The sequence below is a fragment of the Ambystoma mexicanum genome, chromosome 8 (genome assembly GCF_040938575.1).
Source record: "Ambystoma mexicanum isolate Mex_15411 chromosome 8, UKY_AmexF1_1, whole genome shotgun sequence".
Taxonomy (NCBI): domain Eukaryota; kingdom Metazoa; phylum Chordata; class Amphibia; order Caudata; family Ambystomatidae; genus Ambystoma; species Ambystoma mexicanum.
Window position 1 is genome coordinate 494,833,089 of NC_090929.1, and position 20,663 is coordinate 494,853,751.

Below are 20,663 nucleotides of genomic sequence, written 5' to 3' on the forward strand. Positions count from 1 at the left end.
CCAAGGGTTCAACAGAAACACTTACAATCAGACGTATTAAAAAAATAAAGGTTTATTATAAATCTTGTCAGGCCAAATTAAATCTTGGGGTATATACTTTGTCAGAGTCAAACACATTATAAAAACCTGACAGAATGCTTGAAGGTACACAGATCAAAGCATAAAGCTTGTTTAGAAAATTAACCGTATTTCTAGGAAAGTGAGAATTTACCAAACACATTTAGTATAGGACACACCTATTCATGGGTAGTAAAACCATAAGTTACTTTCCAAATACTTTCATTAATACAAAGGTAGTAGACCCAAGCAGTGGTGCAGCGACACTCGGTTAAGGAATCAATTAGAAAACCAACCTGCAAGTATACTTTTCTGAGTAGTGGAACACTCGTTGAAGGAACAGTACAAACCTACAACTATTATTCAGGATAACACAGTTATACTAGGCGAGTAAGACCTTTGGGTGTATGGCACAAGTTGCTTACCTGTAACTTGTTCTCCAGCATGGGTCTGGCATGGATTCACATGCTCACGAATAAAGAATACATAGCAGTACAATATTACACAACCACGGTTAACACCAAATGCTCGTTGAGGTGCAATTCCGACGGAACCTTCGCCATGAAGGAGGGGTGCGTCCGCAGTATACACCGTTCTTTAAGCATAAAACTACTGTATGCGGTAAATGTTCTTGCCTGATAGCTTACAACCTCTGAATACATACTGCCTGTGTACTGCTTGTTCAGTATTTGATGCTTATGTGGCCCCTACCATTGTCTTATACCTCATACTGCCTGATCAGTATTGGATACCCATGTTGCCCGTACCATTGCCCCATAGCTTACAGCGCTACTGATTATACTAATCTGCCTGCGCATTGTACCTCAGTAATTGGTCTGATTCGTATTATGCTGATATGGCCCTTACACTAGGCTACTCTTACCCAACGCTGGCATTACACTATATTTTTCTGCATTACATTTGGTTGAATTATTTGCGCACTGTACTGTGTTCAGCTTGCCCATGTTCTTTTACTAATCTCTCCTCTGTGCACTGTGTCCTGCCCAGATATCCCACGATCTTTATCATACCAATTTGCCTGCGTATTGTGTTGCCTTAGTTGGTCTGTGAAGTGTATTATTTTGACCTAGCCTATACACAATGATACTTTTATCCAGTCCCAGCATCATACTATGTTGACCTGCATTATACCTGTGCATTAGGTTATGTTGTGTCTAGCTTGCCTTTACATTCATTAGTCTGTCCTAGACTAGGCACCTTTTCCAGCCTTTCTACTACACAGTATTAACTTGCATGCATATTGTATCATGCTAGCTAGCCTGGACATTGCGCTATAACAAAGATAACCAAGGATACCTGGTCTCATTCCTAACAATCTGCACCTTGTTAGCCGTTAGGGTCTATACACGTGCAGAGTCCTATGCACTAAGTACTGTAGGACTTTACACCAGCCTTTTCGCTCTCTATAGTGCTGCCCAACTCAGAGCACCAGCTTGGCTTACCATGGTGTCGTCAAGGCCCTCACCAGTGCTCTCTCAGCTGCGACGGGCAAGACACCTTGTCTGCCCTCATGGCAGCCTTCCATAGAGTCACCCTCACCATGGCCTCTATTCTCCCCCTATTCCACTCCATCTCGCCCACAAACTTCCTCTGGCCATTCCAGACTGAAAAGAACTACACACCTGTCATCGACTCCTTCTCTAGGGTCACTTCCACGAACCTACTCAGTCCCACAGAATGGATCCAACGCTTCACCACACCCCCCACACCACTGATACCGTGCCCTGTGAATATCAGGAACAAGAGACTAGGATCTCGATTCATCATCCATATGACACATACTCAATTGCATCCTCAAACCCCTACGTCCAAATCTAAAAAATACTTGCCTACCACTCACTCGGCAGTACCGACAGAGATACTTAATCTACCAACTCCCGCTGCCACCCTTACTATGGAACCGCCACTTACTGTCTCACCAAGTCTGCGTGGACCACTCGCCGTAGCAATGCCACCCACCATTAAAGGTGCACTGATCAATGCACGGTCCCTAGTTGCCCATGCACCTAACATTGCAGACCTTATCTCAGAAAATGGCTTGGATTTTCTCACCATCACAGAAACCTGGCTTCACCAGGCGGCAGGCCCTGCACTCTCCCTAGCCCTTCCAGAGCGTTAAACACTGACAAATTCAGGCAGAGGAGGTGGTTTCGCCTTTCTAGCAAAAACCCACCTGGGTCTCAGAGATACCAACGTCACCAGCCTACCATCTGCTGAACCCCTATCAGTTAAACTCCCGTTAACAGCCACCCAAACCATCCTCCTACACCGAGTCTACGGCCCTGCAGGCCCCATCTCCTCCTTCGAGGTTGACATCACAGGCCTCTTAACATCCAATGTAAAACTAGGTTCTCAAATCATATTTCTTGGAGATCTTAACCTTGGGTTCCAGGACCCTAATGACACCAATGCACAAGCTCTCGAAAATTCCATCTCCAAGCTCGGCTTTAATCATCGAATCACAGAGCCCACACACGTCAAGGGGCATACGCTAGATTGGGTGTCCAACCTCAATTGCTCGATTACAATACTTCATAATGAACCCATTGCCTGGACACGCCCCAGAGTCCTATCATTGCCCCACCATCTCTTTCCAGGAACGCCCGAAACGTAACACTTCCAACTCTACGCCCTCTAATCAATAACATCTTGGACGATACCAAGTACAATAACCTAGATGAACAAGTTACTCTCTTACCTGGTAACGTTCTTTAAATGGTATGGTCCGACGACGTATTCCATATCTATGACAGTAATCACCACAGCTGTGCTGCTTCGGAAAATCTTCGGCGTCTGCGTCCTCCTCCAACGGCCGACGTCACTGGATGTTATAAGTAGGACGCACGACGCCCGTAGCCTCAGTTGTAGTTATTTCCCCCAGAACGTGTGGCACCAGTCTTCTGCCAGTCTGAGACACAAAGCCTTGCGGAAACATAAGCTGCAATCGCATAAGAAATTCTGTAGCGGGGAAGACAGGGAGGGAGCGATATGGAAAACGTCATCGGACCATCCCATCGAAAGAACGTTACCAGGTAAGAGAGTAACTTGTTCTTCGAGGGGATTGGGTCCTCCGACGTATTCCACATCTATGACAGACTCCCAAAGCAGTACCAATGAAAGGAGGTGGGAAAAGAATTTTGAAAACAGAAATTTAGAATCCCCAATCAAATTGCGGAGTAAAGGACCACCTTGCCAAAGGCCAGATCCTGCCCCCGGATGGAATCGAGGGAGTAGTGACGTACAAAAGTATGTACTGAAGCCCAGGTGGCTGCATCACAGATGTTACGGAACAAGTTACTTACCTGTAACTGTTCTCCAGCATGGGTCTGGCATGGATTCACATGCTCATGAATATTCCCCGTCGTCAGGCTGGGAATCCTCGGTAAAGAAAAAACCAGTATCAGTTTCGTTTCTGATCTGTCTTTCGTAGTAACAACCAATCACTGGTCTCTGCGTCATACTGACCACAGCCAATGACTGCCCTCTACCTAAGCACCGCCTCTGGCAGCCATCTTCAGATTTGGAAGCACGTGAAGTGGCAGTATGACCAAGTGAAGAGCCGCAGAGGGGTAGGCGGGAGGGTTCGCATGTGAATCCATGCCAGACCCATGCTGGAGAACAACAGTTACAGGTAAGTAACTTGTTCCTTCTCCAGCATGGGGTCTGGCATGGATTCACATGCTCATGAATAAAGAATACATAGCAGTACACACATGCACAACCACGGGAGGTGGCAAAGGCTCAACATTAAGCATTACATCAAACTCAACATTAAGCATCTTACCTCCTCACCAGGCTCACCTCAGGCGAACAGGTTGCGCAGCACTGCTTGGCCGACCCTGGACTCCTCCCTGGAATCCCGATCGACGCAGTAGAATTTCGTGAAGGTGTGCGTCGACCTCCACGTAGCAGCCCTGCATATGTCCAGCAGGGGCACACCAGAAAGGAACGCCGTGGTAGCTGCGATCGCTCTGGTGGAATGGGCTCTCGGACGGCCAGGCAGCGGTCGGTTTGCCAACCGATGACAGTACATGATACAGCCGGAGAGCCATCTGGAAATGGAAGCCTTCCAGAGAGCCTTCCCCTGATTGACAGGTCCAAAGTTCACAAAGAGTTGTGACGTCTTCCGAAAACACTTCGTGCGGTCCACGTAGAACTTCAGCGCTCTAGCCACATCCAGCGAGTGCAAAGTCCTCTCAGCCGGCGACGAAGGCGACGGGAAGAACACAGGCAACACCAAGGGTTCGTTGAGATGGAAGTCCGACGGTACCTTGGGCATGAAGGAGGGGTGCGTCCTGAGCACTACCCTCGTGTCGTGAAAAGTCAAGTACGGGGCCTTGCAGGAAAGGGCCTGGATCTCACCCACCCGTCGTGCGGAGGTGATGGCCACAAGAAACGCTGTTTTCCACGACAGAAACTTCAACGGGGCCGAGTGCAGAGGCTCGAACGGAGGTCCCATGAGCTTGGTCAGCACCACGTTGAGCTCCCACGCCGGGGCTGGAGCCTTCACCGGCGGGAACGATCTGAACAGTCCCTTCATGAACTCTTTCACCAGACGATGAGACCACAAGGACGTCCGGCCCGTGGTTCTGGTGTATCGGGAGATCGCAGCAAGATGAATCTTGATGGACGCGTGTGCCAGTCCAGCTTTGGCCAGCGTCAGCAGGTACGGCAGTACCTGGGGAGCCGTAATCCGTAGAGGGTTAATCTTCTGTGCATGGCACCAGACAGAGAACCTCTTCCATTTGTGTCCGTAGCATTTAAGAGTCGAGGACGCCCTGGCCTTTGCAAGAACCTCTCTGCAGTCGGCCGGTATGTCGTATCCTCCAAACTCTAGCGCTGCAGGAGCCAGGCCTGCAAGTTCAGCGATTTCGGGTCGTGGTGGAGGATGGCGCCTCCTTCCCTGGAGAGTAGATCCGCGTCCACCGGCAGCTTGATTGGCGGGGACGCTGACAAGTCCAGAAGGTCCGGGAACCATATCTGCCTCGGCCACGTAGGTGCGACAAGGATCATCCTGCACCGTGACCTCTTGAGCTGGTTGACGAGCCGGATTAGCAGTGGCAAAGGAGGGAACGCGTAGAGGAACAGGCCCTCCCAGGGGAATGAGAAAGCATCGCCCATGCTCCTCGCCTGGGGAAACCTGCTGGCGAACCTCCGGCACTTGGAGTTCGTCGCCGTCGCGAACAGGTCGATCTGGGGTGTGCCCCACCGTCGGAAGAGGCGATCCACTAGATCCTGCCGTAGTTCCCACTCGTGGCACGAGCGCAGCTTCCTGCTGAGTGAGTCGGCGATGGTGTTTTTTATCCCTGCCAGATGAAACGGCACCAGAAACATCCTTTGGGCGACGGCCCAATGCCACAGGTCCTGCGCCTCCTTGGACAGTGCTGGGGACCTGGTTCCGCCCTGTTTCCTGATGTAAAACATGGTGGTGGTGTTGTCGGTGAAGATCCTCACCACCTTGCCCTTGAGGGACGGAAGGAACACTGCACGGAGCTCCAGGACGTTGATATGGAGGGACTTCTCCGTCGGGAGCCAAAGGCCTCTCGCGTGCAGATTTTCGGTGTGCGCTCCCCACCCTTCCAGGGAGGCATCCGTGGTCACTGTCTCCTGGTGGTCTGGGGTCTGGAAGTCCATGCCCGCCGTCAGATGCGCGCGGGTGCCCCACCACCGGACCGCTCGGCGGAAACTCTCGTCGAGTGTGATCCAGCGCACGTCCAGGAACTCCTGCAACGGGCGCATCCGGAGCCTGCACATGGGAATGAGGTAGATGCAAGAAGACATCATTCCGAGGAGGGACTTGATGGACCTCACCTTGGCCGCGTCGGAAACCAACATCCGCTGTACCTTGCCCAGGATGGACCTGGTCCTTTCCTCCGACGGGGAGGCCAGAAGGGACACTGTGTCGAGCTTCGCTCCCAGAAACAGTGCGTTTTGCGCGGGTACCAGGTGGGACTTGGCGTAGTTCACGGAGAATCCCAGGTCCGTGAGAAGTTGGACGGTCCTTGCCGTGTGCTCCACGGCGAGCTCCCTCGTCTTGGCTCGGATGAGCCAGTCGTCCAGGTAGGGGTAGACGTGGATCCCCTCGCGGCGCAGCTGCGCCGCCACCGGTGCAAGGCACTTGGTGAATACCCTGGGTGCCGACCGAAGTCCGTAGGGGAGGGCTTTGAACTGGTAGTGACGCCCTTGGACCACAAACCTGAGGAATTTTCGGTGCCCCTTTAGGATGGGAATATGGAAGTAGGCATCCTCCAAATCCAACGACGACAGGAAGTCTCCTTCCTCCAGCTGACCCAGGACGTGCTGGAGGGTGACCATCCGGAACTTCTGCGCCTTGATGAACTTGTTCAGATGTCGCAGGTCTAGGATGGGGCGCCATCCTCCCGTCTTCTTCTTCACGAGGAAGTATCTCGAGTAAACTCCGGAGCCCCGAAGCCTCTTTGGGACGAGTTCGATGGCGCCCTTCCTGAGCATCGCCTTTACCTCCAGGAGAAGCTGAGGGACGTGAAGCTCTTTCCTGGCCACGGGGGGGACGCGCGGGCACCTTCTTTGAAACTCGAGCGCGTGGCCCCGGGCTAAGGCGTCCAGCACCCAACGGTCGGTGGAGATGGACTCCCACACGCTGACGAAGCTCGCCAGCCGGCCTCCCACCGGGGTGCTTCGGTGGGGGCCCGACCCCACGGCCGGTTCAATCCTGTTTCGACGAGGCTTTGCCGCCTTGACCTCCTTGGCGACGACGGCGGGGTCCGCCAGACTTGCCTCGTCCTCTGTAGGCCTCCTGAGACGACGAGCGGGCCGCTTGACGGTAGGCGGAGAAACCGCCGCCGGAACCTTTGGAGGCGCCCTTGCCTCCGCTGCTCCGAAAGGGCGTCCGTCGTTGCTGCAGAACCCCAAGGCCCCGGGCCGTCTCAGTGTCCGCTTTAATGGCCTGAAGGGAATCGTCCACTGTTTTCCCAAACAGGTTGTTCCCATCGAACGGCATGTCCAGGACTCTGGTCTGTACGTCTTGACGGAAGTCCGTAGCCTTGAGCCATCCACGCCGCCTAAGGCACACGCCGTTGCCCAACTGGCGAAACCCAGTGTCGGCTATGTCCGTCGCAATAGTGATGGCCTGGTCCGACGCCACCTCACCTTCCTGTAGGATCTCCAGGGCATCCGCCCTCTTGTCGTCCGGTAGGAAGTCCAGCAGGGGAGCCAGTTTGTACCATAGCTCCCTGTCGTAGCGGGCCACGATAGCCAAGGCGTTGGTCGCTTTAATCGTCGCTGCAGACGAGATGACCCTGCGTCCCATAGCGTCCAATTTCTTTCCCTCGCCGTCCGGTGGGGAAGTTGATGTGGAGGCCGCACTCCCCCCCCCCGCTTTCTTCCTGGCCGCTGCGGAGACGACGGAGTCCGGGGTAGGCTGCGCCCGGAGGCACAGGGGGGCCGCGTCCGGGACCCGGTACTTCTTCTCGTACTGGTCTCTTCTAGCTGGCGTCGTGGAAGGGTTCTTGAGGAGGGCGAGGCCCTCATCCCAAATGTCGGTAGAGACAAAAGGAGTGTTCGTCCTCCTTAAAGACGTTCTGCAGCTGGCATCCAGGGCAGATCCTGAACAGCTTTCCGGGCGTCGAGCTTCCCTTCTCCTGGGCCATGTCCGGGCCTGAGAAGCTTCTGGAGTCCTCCAAAAGCGTAGCTCGACGAAATCTTCACCCTTGAGGGGCGCAGACGAATCCGACACGGGTCCCCGTTGATCGGATGGAGAGTCGGTGGAGCTTGAGGCTCTTTTGACCGAAAAAACGAAGTTTTTGAGAAAAAACGTGAAAAAATAGCACTAACGCTCGAGAGCAATAGCACGAGGATCCCAACACATGAACGTGCGGTAAAAATCTGAAGATGGCTGCCAGAGGCGGTGCTTAGGTAGAGGGCAGTCATTGGCTGTGGTCAGTATGGCGCAGAGACCAGTGATTGGTTGTTACTACGAAAGACAGATCAGAAACGAAACTGATACTGGTTTTTTCTTTACCGAGGATTCCCAGCCTGACGACGGGGAATATTCATGAGCATGTGAATCCATGCCAGACCCCATGCTGGAGAAAAATAGGAACACCCCTCTGTAGGGCAGTAGAGGCAGCCATACCCCTGGTAGAATGGGCCCGTAAGCCGACCGGTGGGTCCTTACCCGCCAAGCGGTAACACTCAGATAGCCAAAATAATCCAGCGAGACAAAGTCTGTTTCGTCACAGCTTGTCCCAAATGCTTTCCAGCGTAACCAATGAAGAGTTGATCGTCCACTCGGACCCGGCACATGCGTGAAATATAAAAGCTTAACGCTCTCCTAGGATCAAGCCTATGGAGCCTCTCCTCTTCCTTACCAGGATGTGGAGGAAGATAAAACGCTGTAAGAACAACCTTCTGGCCTAAATGAAATTCCGACACCACCTTCGGAAGAAAGGAAGGACGAACTCTAAGGGCAACCCTGTTCTTATGAAACACAGTGAAGGGTGGCTTAACTGAAACTGCCTGTAACTCACTCACTCAGCGAGCAGAAGTGACCGCAACCAAAAATACAGTTTTAAGAGTTAACAGTCTCAAAGGGCATGAATGCAAAGGCTCAAACGGAGCACCCATCAGAAACTTGAGAACAAGGTTCAAATCCCAACCGGGCACCTGGAAAGGTGACGAGGGAACACATTAGTGAGCCCTTTCAGAAACTGAGAAATTAAAGGAATTTTAAAATAGGAGCACTCTTGAGACGAGCGCTTAAATATGGACAGTGCCGCCGGGTAACCTTTAACGGTACCCACTTGCAAGCCCCTGTGGGCCAAAGAAAGCAAAAAAGACAGAACCATTGGAATGTCACATGCAAAAGGATCCACATTCTTAACCCTGCACCAGTCGCAAACCTTACGGCAATGGTACAGGGACTTTTGTTGCTGGCCGTCTGGCCGAGAGCAACACCTCCATCACGTCTTCAGGGAGGTCCCAATCCTTATACCTCAACCTTTCAGAAACCAAGCGTGAAGGTTGAGGGATCTGACCTCTGGATGGAGAACCTGACCCCTCCCTCCCGTGAGAGCAGATCGTCTCGGTAGGGAAGACGACGTGGAGAGCAGATGGACAAGTCGAGAAGGTCCGGGTACCACGTCCTCCGGGCCCAGGCCGGAGCAATGAGGATCATCCGGGAACCGAACCTCCGTAACCTCTGCAGTACTTGCGGGATGACAGGGACTGGAGGAAACGCGTACAGCAGTGGGAATGATCACTCCACCACAAACGCGTCTCCTAAGGCTCCTTTTGGAGGAAATTCCCACAAGCAGAACCTCTCGCACTTCCGGTTGACACTGGGGTAGTGCATGGCCACCGTGTTGTCCGTCAGGATCAGGACATTCTTCCCTCGCACAGTCGACAGAAAAACCTTCAGGGCTAGCCTGACGGCCCTCAGCTCCAACAGATTGATATGGAGTCTGGACTCCGACGGAGACCAGAGACAGCTGTCTGTCAACTCGTTGGCATGAGCTCCCCATCCCGCGAGGGATGCGTCCGTCACGATCGTTACCTCGGGCCAGGGTAGCCAAAATGGAGCCCCCTTCATCAGATTGTCTTCAACGGCCCACCACAGAAGGTCCTGGGCGACCGAGGACGGCACCTGAACAGGGTCCGACATCCTGCCGGAGGACAGACCACTGGAGCTTGAGTGCCTATTGCAAAGATCTCATGCGCAACCTGGCCTCTGGCACCAGAAGAATGCAGGATGCAATGAGGCCGAGCAATCTCAAGAACACGAACGCTGGGAGACACTGGGCAAGCTGACACTTGTGCACCATCTGCTGAATGTGATTAGCCCTCACCTGGGGAGGAAAACACTGCCCCAGGGACGTGTCAAGCACTGCTCCGATGCACTGGAGCCTCTGAGTTGGTGTCAAATGGGACTTCTTTAATTTGAGGGAGAAGCCCAGCTTGTGGAGGGAGTGGCAGTTGACTGACAGATGATCCAACTTGCTCAGGAGAGCGCGCCCTGATCAACCAATCGTCCAGGTAGGGGTAGACGTGAATCCCCCCTTTCCCCGAGGTGCGCTGTCACCACTACCATGGGCTTGGTGAAGACCCTCAGGGCGGAGGTCAATCCGAACAGCAGGACCCGAAACTGAAAGTGCGAGTCGCCAACCGCGAACCTCAGGTACTTCTTGTGCTTTGGATGTATTGGCACATGAAAATAAGCATCCTTGAGGTTGAGAGACACCAACCAGTCCTGAAGTTGAAGGGCCTGGAGGACTTGAGAGAGAGTAACCATCTTGAACGTGTCCTTCCTGAGGAGTTTGTTCAAACCGCCCAAGTCCATGATGGGTCTCAATCCCCAGTCTTTCTTGGAAATCAAAAAATAAGGGGAATACCATCCCTTGTTCCTCTCGCTACAGGCACCAGTTCTATGGCGCCTTTCTCCAGCAGGGATTGAATTTCCTGCGCAAGGAGCGGATCTGGACTCTTCAAAGAGATTCCCCGGTGGATTGTCTTGAGGCCACTGCCGGAAAGGAAGACAGTAGCCGTGGGTTATGATCTCCAGAACCCACACATCTGAAGTAATGGCACGCCACTCTGCAAGATGCTGCGCCAGCCTCCCCCCCACCCCAACCGGCGAACCATGGGACATGGCCTCATGACTGAGCTGAAGCAGCTGCGGCGTTGCCTGAGGGCAAAGAGGCAATAGCCCGAGCGGCTTTGGCACCTCGAGTACCTTGTTTTCCACCTCTGGCACTCCTACGGAGGCCCCTTTGACTGGCAGCTCCTCTCGCTTTACCAAAGGAGTAATAACGAAAGGAACCTCCCCTCCATTGCTGTCCCCTAGGACGAAAAGGCGGAGGTTGGCGAACTGCAGCGCCCAACGACTTCACTGCAGCTTTGGAGGTCTGCAACCTCTCAAGGCTCTCGTCAGCCTTGCTGCCAAAAAGATGTTCCCCGTCAAAGGGCATGTTGAGGAGCCAGGCCTGCACATCAGGAGCAAACCCCGACTTCCGCAACCACGCAAACCTGCGTACCACGGTGCTCGCCGCCATGGACCGGCTGACAAAATCTGCCATGTCCAAACCCGACTGCACGGCCTCACACATGGCATCCTTGCCATCCTGAACCATGGCAAGGAAACCATTCCGTTCGTCCCCTTCGGGAATATGTTCAGCCGCTAAGGAAACAGTCCCACAGAGTGTGCGTGAAACGTGACTAGGCACAAAAGGAGTTGGCCGCCTGAAGCGCCATACCCCCTGAAGAAAACGCTTTCTTCACCCAGCCGTCAAAACGCTTGTCGTCCCTATCAGGAGGGATGGTAGGATACGACGCCTGCTTTGCTGGGGCCGTAGCCGCCTGCACCACCAAACTCTCTGGAGTGGGGTGCTTGGTCAAGTAGCAGGGGTCGCTACTGGCTGGGCGGTATTTTTCGCGGCAAAGACAGCCACTGCCGGGAGACTCTCCGGAGCAGTCCAGGCCGACGCCACCCTCCCCTGTAGAGCCATATGGATCGGCAGTACCGGGTCAGTTGGTAGACCTTGGTCGAGGATATCCGTAAGGTCATCCTGAAGAAAATCCCCTGGGAAAGCAGACCATCCCAAGTACTCGGTGACCCTGGACATAAGGCGCCGGTACGAGGAGTCGGCATGAGTGCCAGGCTCAGGCCTACAAAACTCCACCTCCGGAGAGGTGTCCAGCCCACTGGCATCGTGCAGGGACTGCCGCAGGTCCTCAATTTGGCTATGGCCCGAGAGAATCTCGACCGGCACCGTATCCGGAACCATGCCATCATCAGAGCCCTCATCCACCTCAAATAAACTCAAGCTGGCGGTAAGAAGGCACAGAATGTGGAACAAAGCCATGCTTCACCTGTGCCAGAGCCTTTCTAGGTGGTTCCACCGAGCCCCGAAACAGCCTCGAAAGGTGTCGAGTGAATCGGCGTTGATGCCAAACGCGGCACGTACAGCATCAATGGCGTCGACGCAGTCCTCGAGGCCAGAGCCCCGAGCGTGTCCCTCGCCAGCCTGGGCGTCGATGGCGTCTACGACTTCTTCGGAGGCGGGGCCTCGAAAGAGTCCGTCGATGACCTCGGCGCTACCGGCATCGACGTCTTCCTCGAAGACACCACAGGTGCACACGGTCTCGAGCGCGTTGAGGACTGGGGCCTGGAACCGGCATGACAAGAACGATTCCCCTTGTCCGAGCGGGACCTCTCCCGCGAATCGTGCCGACCACCCGAGCCCAAAGGCGTGCGAGCGGCGTCTCTCGACCGACCACGACCGACCTCACTCGGAGGGGCGGACGGACCAGTGCCCTGCAATTCGAGAATCGTCAACATTTTCTTCCCGAAGGAAGCCCATTCCTCCGGCGTCGCATGCTTGGTGGGGGTAAGCAACCCGCCGACGAGCGGAGTCCTCTGATGAGGATGGGGTAGGCGACCGATGACTGCGCTTCCAGGAGTGCCTCGAAGAGGCAGAGGAGTGGTGGGACCGACTCCGGGACCGAGACCCACTGGACTTCCGGCGACGACACGGAGAGTCGCCCCTCGAAAGCCATGCAGACCTCTACTTCCGTGGCTTGGACACCTTACCTACCGATAACTTCTTGCGCTCCCGCAAGGCTTTGGACGTGAGCGACTGGCAGTCGACACAGTCATCCGTGTCATGGGCCTCCCCAAGGCACCAGAGGCAGGTGTCGTGAAAGTCTGTTACCGACATCTTGGACCCACAGTCCCCGCACTTCTTAAAGCCCGGACGCGGTGTGGAAGACGAGGTAGACATCTTCACGAAGAAAGACTTCACAATACGAACAGGTTCGAAGAACCGAGAAAGAACAGGAACTCCAAATAGTCGAGGCGCGTCGAGATCTCCGAAGCGAACACGTTTGCGGAAAAAACAGAACTGAGGCTACGGGCGTTGTGCGTCCTACTTCTAACATCCAGTGACGTCGGCCGTCGGAGGAGGTCCTCGAGGGCGGTGTATCGATATCATTGAAGCAGGACGCAGAAGATTTTCCGAAGCAGCACAGCTGTGGTGATTACGGTCATAGATATGGAATACGTCGGAAGACTCAATCCCCTCGAAATGATAGTTTATTTATATAGCGCCTATACACAATGTGTTTCAAAGCGCTTCAAGGCAAGGGAGGGAACAAGGGAAAATACAATGACATTCTTACAGGCCATGAACAGTAAGGATGTGAAATTAATCGACTCGGCCTGACGACATTTCAGATAGTGCAAGAGCTAAGACATAGATAAGGAAGGGAGGGGGAGAGTGGGAAGGAAATGGAAACAGACTAGGCCTGATGACATTTCTGGTAGAGCCGGAGAAAAACAAGGTGAGGGAGAGGGGTGAAGAAAAATAGGGGCGGAACAAAACAAGCGACTATCATACTAGGCCTGACAACATTTCAGATAGTGCTGGGGGTGGAGGGGGAAACCAGTAAGGGGAGGATGAGGAGACAGACGAGGTATGTCCAGAGACAATTCTGATAGAATAAGTGCATAGAAGAAAGTAAGGGGAGGAGATAGGAAAAGGGAGAAGGAAAAGGAGGAGATAGTCAGTAGTAACACAATGTTGAAAGCCAGGATACAAGATGAAAACTGGTCGACCTTTGTAACAATACTTTTGAGTCAGCCCTGAACACTATCGCAGCACTCAAACAAAAAAAGGCTAAACCAATTGCCCATCTTAACAACTGGTTCACTCCAGAACAAAAAATCTTGAGGAATAAAAAAAAAAAAAAAAAAAAAAAAAAAGTGGCGGAATCGACCTGGCGTAAATTACCCACTACTCATAACAAGGCACTGTTCACCACAGCAGCTGCCTCCTACAAAACTGCCACTCTCGCCACCAAAAAAGAAATCCAACAGAATCCTTAATGCTAAATCAAAGACTAAGGAGCTCTTCAGCATCCTAAGGGAACTGGAATCAGAGGACTGCACAAAAGATGCGGCCTGGGGTGTCAAAATACAATAAGCCCTAGCGGACAAAATAGCTTCTCTCCAAACCAACATAGAAGCCAAAAAGGACAGCCTCTTGAACAGCTCCTCCTCTAAACACTCTCCTGTGCATCAACTCCCTCAGTGCCTGCCGTTTACATTCGCCCCGGTCACTCATAAGGAAATGGAGGACATCATCCAAGGTTTACAGCCTTCAAGATGTCAAGGAGATACATACCCGGCTACCATCAAGGAAGGCGCCAAAGAGCTGTCCCCTTTCATCGCCACAGTGATTAACTCCTCTTTCAAGGCCAGCCTTGTCCCCAACAACCTCAAGGAGGCTTGGGTCATGCCCCTCTTAAAAAAAACTTAGACCCCAACATTCCAACAAATTATAGGCCAATCACAACCGTCCCATTCCTTCTAAAAATTCTGGACAGAGTTGGATACCTGCAAATCCAGAAACACCCGAGGATGAAAGCATTACTTACCATAAAAACATTTGATGATTGTATCTGCTTAGATTCAAATGCTGTGCACATAGTCTGACATCCAGTGGTCACCGCAGAGTATTGCATCTTGTCTTTCGAGAATCGAAAGGGGACTTCGACATGGGCGTGGCTGTAACACTATCCCCATCGTGACGTGTAGTGTACCCAAAATCACTCACGCGTCGAGGTCCCTCCAATTGTATTTTTTCTGCCGTGAGGGAGCCTCTGCCCATCGTGAGTGAGTACAGAAAAGAAAGAAAGTAGTAAGACGTCTATGTTCCTTCGATCCGAGCGGGGAGGAAGGGTGTGAATCTAAGCAGCTACAATCATCAGAAATGCATTTACGGTAAGTAATGCATGTCTTCTGATGCTTGTTAATCTGCTTAGAATCCCATGCTGTGCATAGATAGTGAGCAGTACCCGGAGTTGGAGGTGGGATGTGAGAAGGAACAGTAGTGAAAAGATGTCTTAGTACTGCTTGTCCCACTCGAGAATCAGACCTAGAATGTCTAGGCATTAGTGTCTTGTAAAGGTGTGTGCAGAACTCCAGGTTGCCGCTTTGCAAATGGACTCTAGGGGAACATTTGCAATGAATGCTATGGAACCCCAGAGCCTCAAGTAAAATGCGCTCTAGGCTTGAAGGGCAGTTCTCTCTTAGCAAGAGAGAAACAGAGTGTGATGCATTTGACAATCCACCTAGAGATAGTAGATTTGGAGACCGGGTCCCCTCCTCTACCTGCTGCCACTGAAACGAAAAACTGATTTGTCTTTGTTAGTGGTCAAGTTCTTTCCATGTAAAACATGACTGCTCTGCGTACATCCAGTGTGTGCAGGCTTCTTTCTCCCACGTTTGAGGGGTTTTGAAAGAACGTTGGTAGTTCTATGGATTCGTTCAGATGGAACTTTGAAATGAATTTAGGCGCAAACCTAGGGTGAGTGCGCAGAACCACCTTATCTCTTAACTGTTACAAAGTGGTCTAGAACTGGGAGCGCTTGTAGTTCACTTACTCTGCTAATGGAAGTAATAGCTATTAAAAAGGCAGTTTTGTAGGTGAGATCTTTGAGACTTGCTTTATTCATGGGCTCGAAAGGAGACCCCCATAAAGCTAGTCAACACCACGTTCAGGTCCCATCCGGGAGCTGGGTTAGAAATGGGAGAGTAAATTCGCTTTACTCGTTCCATGAAAGCCTTAATAATTGGCATCTTCCACCACAACACCTTTTGTTGTGATGTAGAGCAGCTAAGTGAACTTTTAGTGAGTTAAAGACCAGGCCTGTGTCAAGTAAATGAGTCCGGTACAAAACAATGTGTAGGAGAGCAGTCAATGGGATTGATGCTCTTAGAGTTGAAACAGATGACAAAACGCTTCCATTTACTGGAATAGCAATACCGAGTGTTAGGTTTTCTTGCCTCCCTGAGTATGTCCATACATCTCTGAGGGAGTTGCAGGTGCCCAAACTCTAACTTCAGGAGCCAGGCCACTAAGTGCAATGTTTGTAGGCATCGGTGAAGTGTCTCCCCTTTGTCTTGCGACATGTTGTACGAGCAAGGCAGTTTCATCAGAGGAGATAGAGACATCTCCATCAGATGAGCGAACCAGGGTTGTAGAGTCCACATGGGGGCCACCAATATCATTGCGACTGGCTCCTGGTGCATCTTGTGCTCTATCTTGTTGAGTAGAGGAGTCGGGGGGTGGGGGGGCAGGGGGGTGTTTCCCTGACCATGTTATCCAGAGTCGAACGGTTCTGGGGGTACCTGGAGGCGTAATCTTGGCATTGAGCATGCTCCAGAGTTGCGAACAAGTCGATCTCTGGAAAACCCCATTCTGCGAAAACGTTGCAAACGGTGCCTTTGTGTAATCAACATTCGTACTCTATTGGTAGTGGGAAATCTCTGCCGAGTACGTCTGCCAGAAGATTGAGTTCCCCTGGAACATGTTGAGACAGCAGAAACATGTGATCGAGAGCCCACTTCCAAATGTTCTGGGACAGTTTGGACAGCCCTGGAGAGGGAGTGCCCCCTTGTTTGTTCAGATAGTAGATGGCCGTGGTGCTGTCTGAGGATCAGGACCGTCTTTCCCTGAAGTTGAGTTTGAAAAGCTTTCAGCGCTTTGAATACCACTAACAGTTCTATCTCTACCTTTTCCACATTCCGAACTTCCCTCAAATCTCTCCTCCTCCATTCCCCGCTTGAATTCCCTTCCCCCTTCCTGCTTCCCTCCCACCTTGCCTTTTCTCCTTGATCATCTCCCTCTCCCCCCTCCTGCCCTACCCCCTCTCCTTCTCACTTCTACTGCACTACTCTTCTCCTATCCAGTTAATTGCTCTACTTATTGTTTTGTTGATCTGATTCTCTATTGTAAATTGCTTCTACTGTTACTGTTATAACGTCAATGTCATATGTATCCTGTTAAAATGTGCAGCGCTTTGGTGTTAAGCGCTATATAAGCAAAAATAAATACAAAATACAAACAGTTCCAACAGGTTTATGTGGTTGGATGCTATGTCTGACGACCAAACTCTCTGCGTTATCTGTTCAAGCAGGTGAGCTCCCCACCCTGTGAGAGATGATTCTGTAGTTAGAGTGGCCTCCACTGCGGGGTTGATGAAGGATTTCCCTTTCAAGAGGTTCTCCCTCAACCACTACCACCGTAGCAAGAGAACGAGAACTGGCGAGACAACCACTAGATCGTCCCATTGTCCGCTGGCCTGAAACCACTGGCTGTTGAGACACTCATGCAAGTGTGTGTGTGAGGAACCAAATAAATACATGACGCTATCATTCCCAACAGTCGCATAGCATTGTGTACCGCCACCTCTCGACTGGCTACATATTGAGGGATTTGAAACAGCATGTTTTGGACCCTCTCGTTTCAGGGGAAGACAAAGCCGTCCTTTGTTCAAATTAGAGCCCCTAGGAACTGCTTGACCTGACTGGGGTCTAGGCTGGATTTCTTCTCGTTGGAGAATCCCAGACTGAATAAAAAATCTATTCTTGTTTGGGTATTTGACAGACCTGTTTCGTAGGAGTCCGCTGTTATGAGCCAGTCGCCGAGGTAAGGATAAACCGGGATGGATTGCCTGCGCAGGTGTGCTGCTGCCACTGCTAGTACCTTTGGAAATACCCTTGGTGCGGAGGCTATGCCGAAGGGTAGTACCTTGAATTGATGGTGTTAGTCTTGTATCATGAATCTGAGGTATTTTCTGTGCGCTGGCAACATTGTAATATGAAAGTATGCATCCTTCATGTCCAGTGTTGCCATGTAATCCCCCTGTGAGAGCAGGGGAATTACTTCCTGCAGAGTGACCATGCAGAACTTTTGTGGCGTACAAATTTGTTCGCTGGGTGCAGATCTAATACAGGGCGCATGGTGAGATCCTTTTTGGGTACAAGGAAGTACACTGAATAAATATCTTTGTTTATCTGTGAAAGAGGTAGGACCTCTATGGCTCCCTTCTCTTGTAGTGTCCCGACTTTCTGAAAAAGGCTACACAGATGGTCTGACATCAGTCTTGCGCGTGGAGGTCTGAACTTTGAGGACCGGAAGTCCTCGAAACAGTACCCCATGGGCCACGGTCTTCAGTACCCACTGGTCTGTAGTTATCCCCTCCCATGCCTGAAGGAACGATGTTAGCCAGCCCCCCGACTGGGGAGGCATGGGAGGGGACCCGGATCTGCGGGTCATTTTGTACCGGAGGCCGGGGAGCCTCTGGGGGTAGAGTTTCTGCCCCTTAGATGCTCTGACGCCTTTGGGATGCAGGGTGGTGTATCCGCTGGTTCCTTGTGCAGAGGTCCAATTATATACCGAGGTGTACTGATTTTGTGGGAAGAGTTGGCCACGAAAAAGGCATCTGGACCTAGTTCCTCGTCTTGTGGAGGGCTTTTGTGTGATTCGATCTAGTGTCTTAAGGGTGTCGTGCTCCTTCTTTGCAGTCTCGAGAGCTTCGTCGACTGCTCTTCCAAATAGGTTGGATTCTTCCAACGGTTTATTAATAAGTGATGCTTGAGTTTCTGGCTTGAACCCAGTGTTTAACCACGCATGTCTCTTTAGGAGGGTGGCCTGAGCCAAAGATCAACCCGCTTTCTCAGCGGAATCCAAAGTGTTTTTCAGTATACTTCGGTTTACTTGTCTGCCCTCGGTTACCGTGGACAGAAGACGAGTCCGTAGCAGTTCAGGAACCTCCTGCAGACCTTCGTGTAACATGGCCCATTGAGCGTTTGCGTAGCTGGCTAACAAAGTAGTATTGTTAGCAATGCGTGTAGTAAAAGGTGCTGCAGCCGTGACCCTCTTTCCTAGGGCGTAGAGTTTTTTAATTTTTGTCAGGGGGGAGCCTGCTTGGTCACCACAGTGAGTCTGGGGTGGAGTGACCTCTGATGTAAAAGGGTTCAGAGGGAAAAGGCCGAAATAGCTTTTTGAGCCTTGGATTAACTGCTCTTGTGAGGGCAGGTCTCGATAGCGAAGGAGCCAGATTCTTTTTAAATGAGATTAGAAGAGGAATAGCCTGGCTGGCAGGCGGTTTCTCTTTAAGAATGTCTTCTACAAAGTCAGCCTCAGCAACAGCTTCATCAGTGGCGATCCTGAAATGTTCTGCTGCTTTACGCAAAATGGCATTAAACATCATTTGATCGTCCACTGGAGAGGGCTGTTTAGTGGGAGTGGTCTGGGGGAATCTAAACACAGGGTATCAGTATCTGGTGAAGGATTTGGAGACTGCCAAGGCTGAGGGTCACCCATATCCGGGTTTTCCCTCCACCCCTCTATGGGGTCATGCACAGCTTCAAGGTCAATGAAAGGATCATCATCCTGAGTGTCTGCAGGAACCTCCTCCTCAGTGAGGTCGTAAGTGTACACATCCTCCGCCTGAGAGGGATCAAAGAGTCTTGGAAATTTAGCCACAGGGGTCAAAAAGTCTTCCTGTGGTCTTTTGGGGGGTGGATTGCTCCGAGAGGGTTACAAACCTGTCGAGCCTCTCTATACAACTCTCACATTTTTCCCTAGTCCAAACAGAAGACCTAGAGGGGTCTAGAGGTGGAAAGGGCTCTTGTATACGATCCTCTGACACCAAATGTCGAGATTTTTGTGTCAGTGCCGAAAAAATACCTTCTTCGCCTTCCAAAAACTCTTCCCGGGGGACCAACCAAGGATGCATGTCCCTGTGCTTCTCCTTAGTCTTGGCAGAGGGTTACGGTATTTCCTTCAGCCTATCTTTGGATTTCGATGAATCCTTGGGCTTCCCCCATGGGCGTCGTCAAATCCTTTGTCGCTTCTGAGCGTCCGCCGAAACAATTCTCGTAATGCTTTCGGTAACGTCCTCCGCAGTAGGGAGACGCGTAGCCTTGCACTGCGGTTGTGTAGTCTTCGGCGGAACCAGGACCTTGTCGTTGGCGGACGCCTTCTTACAATGCGTCGCGACGGTTCTAGGAATATTGGGGGTACCGCCCTTCAATTTAGAGTGCCTGGTCACTAGGTGCATCTGCGGGGAGGGCTGCCGATCCTGGCGGTCGGCGGTCACAGATGAAACTTCCAGTGTGTCCATTGGCGCTGTGGTCCGCTTAGACTTCAAAGACTGGCTGGGGGTTGTGTTTAGTGAGTTGCAAGTGCTTGTATTTATCTCTGGGGTGTACAGTCCCCATAGCTGTCACTGAGCCGTGCATGGCGGGGCCGGGGACAGACGACACGGAGTGGGAGAGCTCCACCGAAAGGTCAACAACCTCCAAGTCGGAGGCCTGCTCGTCACTGATGCCCTCGTCGCAATAGGCATTTGCGGCAGCGGGAGAACTCGGCCTTCGACATCCCGTAGGCCACCCACTGCTTCACACGGTGCTCCTTCACTGTCTTCGGACAGAAGAGTTTGCAAGCCGCATAACCTTTCTCGTCGTGATCAAGGAGCAAGCAAAGGTTACACGATCAATGCTCATCTCTCCAAGGAAATTTGCCTTTGCAAATGGGGCAAAACCTAAAGGGAGTCCTCTCCATAGCTGAGGATAAGGAAAGTGACGAAGACCAGAGAAGAAAAAGGGAGGAAAGGCATTCTCAGATTTTACAGAAATGTCCACCCCGACCCCACTCTCCCTACTGTGTAGCCTGGCTGGAAGGCCCGGCCACGTGGTCGTCAACGCCGACTGGAACACAGTCTGTCGAGGGTCCGTGGAGGCTTCGACAGAGATCCGGAAC

The 20,663-nt window shown here is 52.0% G+C and overlaps 1 protein-coding gene across 6 annotated transcripts in view; it reads right to left on the reverse strand.

Annotated features, from left to right (window-relative positions):
- LOC138472139 (cyclin-dependent kinase 11B-like) overlaps positions 1-20,663 on the reverse strand; it is a 945,042-nt gene that overhangs the window by 120,479 nt on the left and 803,900 nt on the right. The gene's annotated exons all lie outside the window — the stretch shown is intronic.